Raw genomic sequence first — 13,712 nt, 5'->3', positions numbered from 1 at the left:
CTTTCTTTCTTTCTTTCTTTCTTTCTTTCTTTCTTTCTTTCTTTCTTCTTTCTTTCTTTCTTTCTTCTTTCTTTCTTTCTTTCTTCTTTCTCTCTCTCTCTCTCTTTCTTTCTTTCAAGATTTATTTATTTGAGAGAGAAAGAGAATACAGGGGGCAGGGCAAAGGGAGAGGGAGAGAGAGTCTCAAGAAGACTTTGTGCTGAATGTGGACCCTGACGTGGGGCTTGAGATCATGACCCCCCACTGAAACCAAGAGTCCGGCACTCAACCAACAGTGCCACCCAGGCACCTCTACATCCCCTCTTCTTTGCCTAGCTGGCTCCTATTCTCTTTTCAGATTTAATTAAGATGTTAACACCTTGGGAAGTTTTCATTCAGCCAGGTTGATTTTGATGCTTTCTTTTTGTGTTTCTACCGACCCATTGCCATGGTAATAATCTACCTTTTTTAAATTATTGCTTTATTTGTCAAACTCAATCTCTCTAAACTTAGTTCTTTATTATATATTTACTACCTCTGCCCATAGTATATTTAGGGGAAAGATTTATTAAATAAATGAATGTGTTCAGGATAACCAAACAAAACTGAAAACTGTCTACATCTAGAGCTTAATTTAATTGTACTTTTGTTTTCTCAAGGTAGATGAACATCAGTGAATACTCACCAAAATTATACAAAACTTCTAATGTAGTATAAGGCTTCATAGTAACTATTATTAATTTACCCTGAATGAGATATCTCATTTAACAAATCCTTCAAACAAATAAACAGACAAACCAGGATATCAGGAGTTCAAACTTGAAAGAAATTAACTAATAAACAAGTATAAAGCTTTTTCTGCTGTTTATGCACCATAATATTAAACAGTGTAATATGTTAATTTACCCATAATAGAAATGACATTATCATGTATAATGTGTATCAAAACTATGGATAAAAACTTAAGAGTTTAATTTTATATAGTATGATTATACATGTTATATTTTTTGAAATGTATTTAAAATTACAAAGCTAAATCTTCTTCAAGCAATCTATTACATATAACTCCCTATTACATATATTTATATGCAACTCAAATCTACCTCCTCCATAAATGCTTGTACCTGTTAGTATCCAAATATATTGTAGTGATGTAGTGATGTGCCACTGAGACCTCCTGCAGAACTAAAACACTCATTCCCTTAGCTATCAGATCTCTCTAGGAATTGCCTTTGACAGAAAAAGGACCACCTTTCTGAAGGTCATGCCCACTCACATGGCCTCTATCTAGGCCTTTGTTTGTGACTGCAATGCTACCCAGTTCTGCTAATCTCCTGTGGCATCCTTCCCTTCCCCCACAGCTATTAATCCCAAAAGCTTTTCCTAATAAACTTCTTGCATGCTAATCCCTGTCTGGATATTGTCTTTGTGAGCAGCTTTCACTGTAACATTTCTTAAATCTTCAAATCATTCTTATGATTGAATTTTCATAACAACATATTTGACTTTTGATATCACACAAGCACTTATTTAAGAACACATTCCATCACTCATACAGTCATTCACTCATTCATCTAATTTATTAATTTGCTAATTCATCTCTTCTTTGGTGACATTTCTAATAGTATTTACAAAAACCATGTAGTACTACTTGGTGAAAATCAGAATTGCCCTGCTTCATTCATTCTGAGATGAATTCTTTTTCTTTCTCTTTTTTCTCATTGTACCATCTCGGTAACATCTTGATAGAGTAGGCAGTTAACTAGATATAGGTAGGGAACAAATGCTTTCTGATTATTAAAAAGGGCAGAAGCCAAGTTCCAAACAGTCCAGAAAGACCCTGGGGGGATATTCATGTGTTCTTCCCTATAACTGCTGCCCTACAGTAACCTATAACTTCATTATAATACATTTACATTGAGGTTTTGACCATTTCCCCCCATCCTTGCAGGGGAGGGCTGCCATGACAGTTTCAACAAGGACCACATAGAGCCAAAAACTTCCCCTCCTGACCCATAGAAGGAGTCCCTTAGATGACTGGTCTCAGTCAGAGACCACTGTAGCTATGACCCATAACCCATGCAAGTATAAAAAACAAAACAACCCTGACCTCTGGCACAGTTGCCACCTCTGGGCCACTTGCTCTCCCATCTTGAGAGTATACTTTTTTTTAAATTGCTATTAAACTCTTGCTTACTTGAGAGTTTGGCCCTTAATTCTTTCTTGGCTGAACTTAAGAACCAAGGTTGGTGCTGAGGCAAGGGAAGGACCTGCCTATGACAATCATACTATCTCTGTTCACCAGACAAATTCATATGGTAGTTGTGAAAGTATAAACTTGGTTATTGTTGTTGATGACTGACAGAACAATCGAAACCTCCTAACAATTTAATTGATGTATCATTTAAAGACTATTGGAAGTTATGTGAATCCTAATTGTTGAATATATACCTTTGGTGATATTTTTGGATAAGATCAAGAAATTACCTGTGTCAAAACTTGAAGCATGGTTTCTACCTCCTAACATAATGATTGATTTACACAGAGGATATTAATGAATACTAAAACTGTTATGCAATAGATTGCTGAGGGAATGGAATATTGACAATGTCTTGGAGTACTTCTCAATAGATACTTACTAGTTTTTAAGGGAAATGTTACCTTTATAATGAGATTGTAGTAGCCATCTGATTAACCAAGTAATTAAGCTTAGCAATACTAATAGTGGAATAAAGTTACACTATTTGCCTCCTGATGCGATGTAATTAGACATATATAACATCACCTATGTAGCATTTTATCAAAAATGTTTAACCTGAATATAATCATGAGGAAATTTTCAGGCAAATCCATAATGTGGGGTATTCTACAAGACAAGCCTGGACTTTCCAACAAAGTTAATGACATATACAAACCACACACAGATACACACACACACAAACACAAAAACGCACACTGTGAGAAACTATACCAGAATAGAAGAAACTTAGAGATGTAATAACCAACTTGATTGAACTTTGGATCAGGAGAACAGACAGCTACCATCTTGGGACAATCAGGGAAACTTAAATATGGATTGAATGTATTACTGATTTAATGTGAAATTTTTTTGATAAGATAATGATATTGTGGTTATTTTGGATAATGTTCTTCTCATAGGAGATGCACACTAAAATATTTGAGTGACATGTCATGATGTCTATAACTTATTTTCAGATGGTCTGTCAAAGTCCAAATTGGGAGAGAAAGATAAAGCAGCTGTGTAATATATACAATATATCAGGGTTTACAGGTATTCATTGTATAATTTTTCAACTTTCCTGTAGGCTTGATAATTTTCAACATATAAAAAGCTGGAAAAATAATGCTGTATATGTAGAACTTACACATAGATACACACATACATATTTACAGAACAGGTGTTGGCACTTGGAAAAAATTCTTGGAGACAAGAATGGAGTACTCCCAAGAAATATTGCATCATCAGTGCTCTTCATGATATGGAGGTTGATACTGCGTGCAAAGTTGTAGACTTTAACACCTCCTAATCAGACTAGGAAGTAAAGAATTTTAAAGAATACTTTCACCAATTTATCTTGTTTACATTTTCATTTTTATGTATGCTTGAGTGTTATATGATAAACATGATGTCTAAATAATCCTAGAATTTTTTAATAAAATAAAAGTAAAAAAACAAAATAAAATAAATTATAAAGGAATGAGAGAGCATTTTCAGTAGTTTAATTGGCAGAGTTCTTTCCTAATGATATAGAAAATAATGGTGTGACTTATAGTTAGTTGATGACATTTTAAATTGGATAAAATATGCTCAAAGAATTGGAACGTGTAATTCTTCTCAAATAATATTGATGAAGGGTATAGTGACCTCATGAATGCCAAAATAACAAAATATTTTGCAGAAATGGTGATGTTAGCCTAAATAATAATATCAACACATCAATTGCCAAATTTTGATTAAATTTTGTGCCAGAGATTATCTATACATAATGGAAATTGTGATTCTTTGAATGAGGAGAAACAATTTCCAGAAGCAAAACAATAAAACAGAGAGAAAGCCATAATAACAACCATAGCCTGCCATTTCTAATATTTAACATTTTACTGTAAACATTATAAAACATGCGCATTTGTGGAAAGAATAGAACAATTAAACTCCAACTTCATCATCCAGCTTTGATAATCACTAAGATTTGTCCAATGTCCACTATTTTTTTGAAATGACCCAAGAAAATGATTTATTTATAGATAGGGTTCAAAGACTTCTCAAAGTTTCTTCTGGATCTATGATTTTTAAATTTGTTGCCTTAGTGGACATTGAATGAATATACATTCACAATAAATACATAAATATATATGTCTATATGTATATATGCCTATGCAGATATATAGATATAGATATGTCGGTAAAAACACACACATGCCTATATATATATATATATATACACACACACACACACACACACACATATATATGTTTGCATTTATGTTCTGTGGGTCCTATTTTATTGTGAGGAGCTGAAGAATGGAGGTGATTTGCTCTAGGGAATTCCATTTATTTAAGCTAGATTTAGAATTACAACCATTTTTAACTTTCATCCTTGAATTTCCTGAAATAAAAAGCAATGAAGATAATTCAGAGAAAAATCATAGTAAATAAAAAAATAATTAAAATAAACATATAAAAATGGAAGCTTCTGTCAAGAAATAGTTTGAAAATCTGAAATAAGCACAGGTTATTATTCCTTGCTTGAGAATTTAAAATCCTGTTGAATAAAGTTACATATGGCTGAGGACATTTTACTCTGAGCTGATTTACCAGGTTTCTCATATCACCCACACTCCTAATACTTAATACATTTTCTTCTTACTCCAGTTACAGAGATCCTATAAATTAAATTCTGGTTATCTAGATTTTTAATTCTTGCCATATATATTATTTTCACTTTTGCTTTGTATACTATGTTCTATTCGGTGGATATGCATTCTTCTGTCTCTAAGGAATTATTGATTCGGATGTAGCTGAATCTCTCCAATGTGAGGCAGTTTGAAAATGCTATTTTTATTCAGATTAAAGAATTTGGAATTCAACAAGTCAATAGCATATGGAGGATGTCAGGCTGATTCACTCCCTAAGTAGTCTTTTCAGATACCCTAGGGTATGGGATAAACTATGTATAGATTATTCAGGTCTGACTGCACAGCATTCTATTTTAATTCCATTTTATGTTAATAGCTATGCAGAATGTCTAAGGACAGCAAATCAATTGAACTACAAGGGATGTATTGAATCATTGATTTGAACACAGCATAGTGCCTTGCAAGATATAAAATATTGATTAAAACAAACTAAAGCAGTTTTTTCTACTTTCTTCATTTAAAGTTATCTAATATTTTGATTTTACTAGTTAGATGGAGATATGCAAAAATTATGAGATATATATGAGACTATTTCGAGACTTCTTCAATGCTCATCAGTAAGAACCTATGAGACTTTTATTAATATTCCAAACTTTTTCTGAATATTCAACTTTATACTGATGAGTTGTACAGACAGAATTTACCTATTGATATTTATTTGGCTCAGTCTTGGCACAGAGTGGGGTTCTGTTAAAGTTATGCTAAAAAACAATTTTTTAAAAACTCAGAATCATTTCTAAGTGACAGTTTTCTTAACAGTTTCACAATGTAATGAAAGAGGCTGATTATTAACAATCTCACATATTAGTGGAGATGCACATCTATAAAATGTGCAGTTTTAAAATTAAATTGAAATCTTGAAAATAAGCAGATACCATCAAAATAATTCCAAGTGTTCTAGAAAAGTTGGACAAAGGTTAAGTCCCCCAAAACATTTCAGAAATGATAGTTTCCTCTTGGTCCAATTAGGGAACCTGAATGTCATTATGTTGTTGCAGTTCTCTGGAGCCTAATTGCACATAAAATCTCCCTTCAAATCATAACACATGTGCTATTTCTAAGTTTCTATCTTAAACAAAAGATGAATTATTAAAATGTGGTGAGATTTCATGCAGAATTGGCAGTCAATTTAGAAGGCAATAATTTAACACTTGCACCGTGAAATTAAAATTTACCTCCACTCAATGTAATCCCACTGACCAGCAGTAGGCAGTTGTATTTTTATTTTATTTTACTTTTATGAGAGCAGAGAGATTTAATTACTTCAGTTTAAACAGAATGGCCTACCACTGCCTGTTGACAGGGCCTCTGGTGCAGGCAAATTATGGCAGATAATGTTACTGTTCCAACGAGCTTCCTAAGGGGCGCCCTGTCTCCCTGCTCTGAGTTGGGCTAAATAAAAGGCCCTGGATGCAGTGGCTCAGGATCCTTCTTTAGCAAAAAGTCACCTTTTTGCTAAAAAGAAGGATGCTTTGTGGATCAGATTTGCTGCTCAGCTCTGCTGCCCCTGTAATCTCATGCTTTTTCACTTTTGTAAATTCTTGCTTTTGAGGACAAAATTTTGTTCCTTTTCTTTGTATGTACAGTATAATAAGAGTAAAGTATAATTTCTTCTTAGTTGGGACATTTGGGCAGTTAAATATACATTTTTTTTTGTTGTTATAGGAAACAACTCATAGCTTAGCTTTATTTAGGGTAGGAATGGTCAAACTCCCTCCTCCTAAACAAACAAACAGATTTATAACAGTGTATTTTAAATAACCTTTCTCTCCCAGTAACTATTCCTGGGGCAGTGAATACTGTCTAATTCCCAGCTAAACGATGAGTTCAGATTATATTCTTGTTGGATTGATGTAAAATTCAGATTAATATGCCTGAGCAGAAAATATGGAAAGAATTATGCTGACTGTAAGCATTCACTACACAACCACGCATTTTTTAAAAAGCTTAAAAATGTATAGAATGCATATCATTATGTATTTATAATTTAAAAGCATGATATTGTTATAGAAAAATACAGATGAGGGATTTTGTGTCTCTCTGAGGGAGTAACATCTCACTGCTTCTTAACTAGTCAGCTGTTTAAAAGGTAGCCCTAGGCCTAGCTTCCTGCGTGTGCGACCCAGGCAGTTAACAGGGCCTAGCACTATAGAAGGCCCTCATGCTTGGTTTACTGCTCTGCTGTCCCTGTCTTGAAATTCTTAACAATTTTTGAATAAGGGGTCCTTCATTTTCATTTTGCACTGGGGCCTGCAAACTCTATAGTTTGAGGCTGGATATCCCTAATTGTAAATAAGCTAATGCTGTACTTCACAGGCTTAATTTTTCCCTTCTCCTTCCAAGTGTGTTCTATGGTTCTTGTCTGGGTTATGAGGTTTAGCCTATTTTTACCTTTCTGCACTGCTTCTTATGTTCCATTTTCATGGTGTTTAGATTATAGCAGACACGAACTTCCTGTGTCTCAGCCGGCCATGAATCAGGCTGGGAGCTGGGACTACAAGGCTGTCAGGGGAGCTGCCTGGTTCCAGCTTTAAAATAACAAGTGCTTGACAGCTTAGTTTACATAACTGCAAAATTGTGGCTATATTCTAAAACGCAGTTACATGTGACATAATAACTAGGGACTTAATTTATTTAGACTTTTTCCTTGCAATATAATTTCCAATAAATAAATCTCCCAGGGGCAGGAAGACATGGCATTTCACAATGCTCACCTTTTCCTCCCTGAGTTTGGGCCTGTTTTCCTTTCTTGGTAGTTAAAAAAACTAACACTACACCTCATAATTTTACATTTACCCTACTTGCAACAGCTTATGTGCAGGGCTTATGAGAATGTATGGAGTGCTCATGGACTGTGTTAGAACAAGTTTCATTTCATTTTTAATGTGGGGTATTTTTTTTCATTTTTTCCCAATATTTTTTTCTAACTATCCAAAACAACATTGATGATAATCTGCCAGAGTGTAATAAAAATTAGAATTTTTCTTTAAAGCACTATAACAGTGTGCGGAAAATTAGGTTTCATTTGTACATGCATGTTTTCCAGTTATTTTAAAAAATAAAGGTTTCAGTTAAAATGTTTAAATGAAAAGTTAGGAAGGTGAAAGTAAATATTGGAAAACATCCCCTTCCCTCCTGAGGAAAGAACAGTCATTGTCTTGTTATTATTTAATATTTATATAAGGGCAGAGACATCTAGGGCCAAGTACAATGGATGAAATTGTGCCAAAGATGAACACAATCCCTGCCTTGAGGTGCTTTCTGCCTAGGGCTGGGTCAAGAGTGCATTCAAGGGAAGGAAGTGAGCTGAAGAATCTAGAATTCCACTGAGTGGTGAGTGCCAAGCCACCTGTGGGCTTTGAACAATGGCTTTGGATGGGAAATGTTGGAGAATTTCTTCTGAAATGTAGAAAAGCGCATAGTAAGACTTGAAGGTTAACAATTGTTATAAGTATATGTACCTATGAACAAGTAGACATGCATGAATTTATTGTTAATGTTTGACAAGTGCTGATTATTAAGGTAGGAAATTCTTAGGACATTGAAAGAAAAATTTTTTGGATAATCATTAAGATCTTGAGCAGAAACCTAACCACAGCTGGCTTCAGTAGATCAGACTGCATGCAGTTCCGTCTGAGTGGTCAGAGTAGACATCAGTGAATTCTCTCAGGGCCAGAATTTCTCTATGAAAGAGACCTCTGAAGAGTTCACTCTTCTTCTCAAATTATAACCTTGAAGATTCTATGTGAAATGCACTGTGTTAGACTAATTAAAATTTGCTTTTTGTTATCTCTGTATTTATAACTGCTTAACTTATATAGTGAATGAAAATTTTGGTGGTGAAAAGAGGAATAAAGGCATATAAGGATAGTTTAAATTTTTTTGTGTGCAGCTCCTTTCATGTGTATTTAGTTTTCATTGGAAATACTCATAATCATTCAGTATAAGATGCCTTATAAAGCAGAACCATATAGTAAGTAAATGGTAGAAAAAAGTAAGACAATAGTTTTTGGATGGATAATTGTGTCTATGAAAGAAAATTAAAAAGTAATATAGGAAGAGCAATAAATTCCACTCTTCAATCAAACAAGGTTTGGATACTTGGGAACTCAGTAGATTCTTAAAGAGTCATCTTAAGTGAGAGTCCCTTCACTACTGGTTTTTAGTCCATAAAGTATCCATTATTCCTATTTTGGGAGTAAAACAACCTCTTCTCACAACTTCACTAAGTTTGCCTCTTTTCAAGGTGTTCCAACTTTTCTCCTCCACTTGATTTTCTCTCTTGCATAGTACATAAAACCAGTATATGTTGGTTCTGGGTATATAAGAAATAGTGAAAGAAAAAGAGATACAGGTAGAATAGGGAGCCCAGAAACAAATTGTCACATGGTCAAATAATTTTCAATGAGGGTACCAAGACCATTTGATGAGGAAAGGCCAGTCTTTTCAATAAATGATACTGGGAAAAATGATAGATACATACAAAAGGATGAAGTTGGACTATTACCTTGCATTATATAGAAAATAACTCAAAATGAATTTAAAAATTTAACTATAACAACAAAAAATTATAAAACTCTTGGAAGAAATCATAGGAGAAAATCTTCATAACATTGGATTTGGCAGTGATTTCTTGGATCTGACACCAAAAAATAGGAAATAAAAGAAAAACTAGTTAAGTGTTGGACTGCATCAAAATTAAAAATTTTGTGCATTAAAGGCCACTATCAATAGGGTGAAAAGATATCCTACAGCATGAGGAAGGTATTTGCAAATCACATGTCTGATATGATCTAAAAATCTAGAATATAGAAAGTACTGCTACAGCTCAACAAGAAAAAAATAAAAACAAATAACCCAACTACAAAGTGAGCAGAAGACCTGAATAGACAGTTTTCTAAAGAAGATATACAAATGGTCAATGAGTACATGAAAAGATACTCAAACCACTAGCCGGAAAGAAAATGCAAAGCAAACCCAAAATGAGAACCTTCATATCCTTAAAACTGGCTATTATAAGAAAAGAATAGGAAGTAAAAAATGTGTTAGAAGGATGTGGAAAAATTGGGATATCTGTGCATTGCTGTAGGAGTGTAAAATGGTGCAGCCATTGTAGAAAACAGTATGGCATTTCCTCAAAAAATTAAACATAGAATTACCATAACACTATCAATTCTAGTCCTAGGTATATATTCAAAATAATTGGAAAGCAGAAACTCTAACATAAACTTGTACACCAATGTTCATAGCAGCTTTATTTACAATAGCCAAAATGAAGAAACAACACAAATGTCCATCCACAGATGAATGAATAAACAAAATGTGGTATATGCATACCATAAAATATTATTCAGCTCTAAAGACGAATAAATTTTGATACATGCTACAACATGAATGAACCTTTAAGACATATGCTAAGTGAAATAAGGCAGACAAAAAAAGGACAAATACTATATGATCTGACTTACCTGAAATACCTAGAATAGGCAAATTCATAGTATTAAACTAGGATAGTGGTTGCCAGGGGCTAGAGGAATGGAAAGTTATTGTTTAATGAGTAAAGAGTTTCATTTTGGGATGATGAAAAACTTCTGGAAAAGGATAGTGGTGATGATCACATAACATTGTGAATGTACTTAATGTCACCAGATTGCATACTTAAAAGTGGTTAAAATGGTATAAAAAGGGTTAAAAAAATGAAAAGAATACATAGGAAATTTTCTTGGAGACATACTTCTTTTTTCTTGCTCTGGCAGGTAATGTTTATCTATCCACTTTTTATTGTTGTGAGTAGGAAATTGGAGCTGCATGTTGACCATGAGACTATGCTACCTGCTGTAACCATATTGACTTTACTGAATAACTCATCAATCAATAACCTACATTAAAAATCAAGTGAGTTCAGTTAAATAATTAATTTGTACATTTAGACATAGTGTGCAGATCTTGACTGCAGTTTTAGGACCATTAAGTCTAAATATCTCCTAAAACTTAACAGTATGTTACCATTAGCTCCTTATCAAAATTGGTGAAATAATAATATCTTAGGCAAAATATCGTGTAGACATAGTAAAGAGGGATGTATATATGAAGTGATTTGATTTTACATATATGCATGTCATGTTTCCCCCACTAGACTGTAACAGTCCTGAGGGGCATATGGAAACATTTTGGATCCCTTACAAACCTCAGCACAAAGCTTGGAATTATCAAATATTCCATTCATCTTCCCACCATTTACCAAATAATTTTTCTGCTCAAGGTGTTGGTGAAGGCTAGGGAAACAAAAATGAAAAAGCAGAAAACAAAACAAACAGAAACCAAAATTCATTGTTTTACTGGCAGTCCTACTGGTGGTAGATGAGCAAAAGGTGTTACAGGAGAGCTCAGTTCAATACAGAATATTTTGATAATAGTTTTCTTGGGGGATATAATATCCACACAAAGCCAGTTAGAGTAGCCAGACAAGTGAATTCAATGAAAGGGAGCCACAGAAAAGTTATGGTTACCCAGGCCCAGGGGAGAAGCCAGCTTGAGAGCTGGGACTACAACACCTTGCCTCCAGATTTCTGTTTTCTACTACTGAGGATTCATCAAAAGTGTATTTTGGATAATACACTTTTTATAGAGACAAAATAGGATGATGTATTGAATGGAGCACTGGGTGTTATATGCAAACAATGAATCATGGAACACTACATCAAAAACTAATGATGTAATGTATGGTGACTAACATAACATAATAAAATAAAATTAAAAAACAAAAATAAGGAAACAAAACAGAATGATGGGTCTTAAAGAATCATTCATTGTGACAGTGCTTTCTCTACTTTTTTCAGTCCATAAAGTAACCACTGATCTTACTCTACCGACTTTGCTAGGTCTCATCTAGTGATGAAACATAATTGCTAAACGTATTATGTATAAAAAATGTTATAAAACTTACCTTCAAAAGTCACTAATTAAACCTGAGAATAGAATATGCCTTTTACCTTTCCTATACCCTATTTGATTCCTACTTTATATGTGTTTTTTATGTCCTACAGTTCCAGCTGGTTGCATGTGACAAACAGAGTGTGGGGAGAGGAAGGGACATAAAGGCAAACAATTAAGGATGAACTAACAAATCAGAAGATTGGTGAGTTGTATGTGATTTGTAATTACCCTTTTCCCCCAGGGCTTTAATGATTTAGGTTATGTTTCTTCTTCACTAATTCTTTTATCACTAAATATTTACCAAATGAATTTTTCTCTAGAGAGGAAAAGACCAGTTGTTTGCTGGACATGAGTGAAGGCTTCATTTAACAACACACAGATACATTCACACATTGTTCCATAATTTTGGGTATTATAACATAAATCTCTTATATAAGTAACTTAAAGCAATTTAAAGTATGGATGCACTCAGATGAAAGTTTTAGATAGGGTGTGATATATTTATAAATGCTGGATTTCAAGATGGATGTGGAATTTAGATGTCAGTCTGAAGAAGCTATCTGGTTTGAAAAGAAATAGAACTGAACTGACAAAAGTGATATCCTGTATGAATAGAATAAGGACACCAAATATGGCTTCTGGCATAAAACATCATGGGTCTAGGGTGCCTGGGGTGGTTCAGTTGGCTAAGCATCTGACTCCTTTTTTTGGCTCAGGTCATTATCTCAGGGTTGTGAGTTTGAGCCCTGCAGAGGACTCCTCGAGCTCAACTAGGAGTATGTTTGATTCTCTCTCTCTCCCTCTGCCCCTCCCCCTGATTGCACACACACTCTCTCTCTCAAATAAATAAACATATCTTAAAAAAATAATTATGGGTCTTTTATTTTTATCCATTTATTTAATAAATATTGAGTACTATGCTATTGCTGAGGTCACAAATGTGAATGAGATATACTCTGGATTCTTACAGTATAGTTTGGAAAGAGATACTGATACAAATATGTATATTACAGGGGCACTGGGTGGCTCAGTCTGTTAAGCATTTGCCTTCGGCTCAGGTCATGATCTCGGGGTCCTGGGATCTAGCCCATCCCTGGGCTTCCTGCTGAGCAGGGAGTCTGCTTCTCTCTCTACTTTTCCCTCTGCCACTCCCCCTGCTTGTCCTTGCTTGCTCTCTCTCTGTCAAGTAAATAAATAAAATCTTTTTAAAAAAGCAACAAATATGTATATTACAATATGGTTTTAGTGAAATAAACAAAATACTTAAGAGAAGACAAAGCTAATTTGGAGGTAACCCAAAGATTTCTTCAAGGATGTGACATTTGAGCTGGGCCTTGAAATATTTCTAAGCGAAGAAGAGAAGGGTAGTTAGAGAGGAAGTGGATCAGAATCACCATTAAGAAACTGTAACCATTTATTTCTAAATTATGACGATGATGATAACTATGATTGTTAATGTTTACTGATTATTTCCTGTATGGCAGCACAACACAAAGCATTTTATATGTATTATCTTTTTTAATATTCACAATACTTCTGTGAAGTAGATTCTTGTATCAGTTTTCTATTGAGTTCTACCCCAAAATTTGGTGCCTTAAAACAAGTATTTATTTAGTTCATTATTCTCTGTGGGTTGACAATTTAAGCTAGAACCCATTGGGTGATTATTCTGGTCTTGCTCAGTTCCCTGTGAATCTGTGGTCAGTTGCTGGGTTATTGCAGAGCTGGCTGGTCTAGAATGAACTGAGCCATATTGTTTTTTCAGCCCCTTATAGTATTGTGCTTTTCAGTGTTCTGACCTAAGCTTCACATAGCAGCTGGGCAGGTTTCTATGATAAGGAGTAGACACACATAAGATT

Source organism: Callorhinus ursinus, unplaced genomic scaffold (genome assembly GCF_003265705.2).
Source record: "Callorhinus ursinus isolate GAN/ISIS: 27379988/994484 unplaced genomic scaffold, GSC_fseal_2.0 scaffold62, whole genome shotgun sequence".
Lineage (NCBI taxonomy): Eukaryota > Metazoa > Chordata > Mammalia > Carnivora > Otariidae > Callorhinus > Callorhinus ursinus.
Note: the sequence above shows the minus strand (reverse complement) of the source record.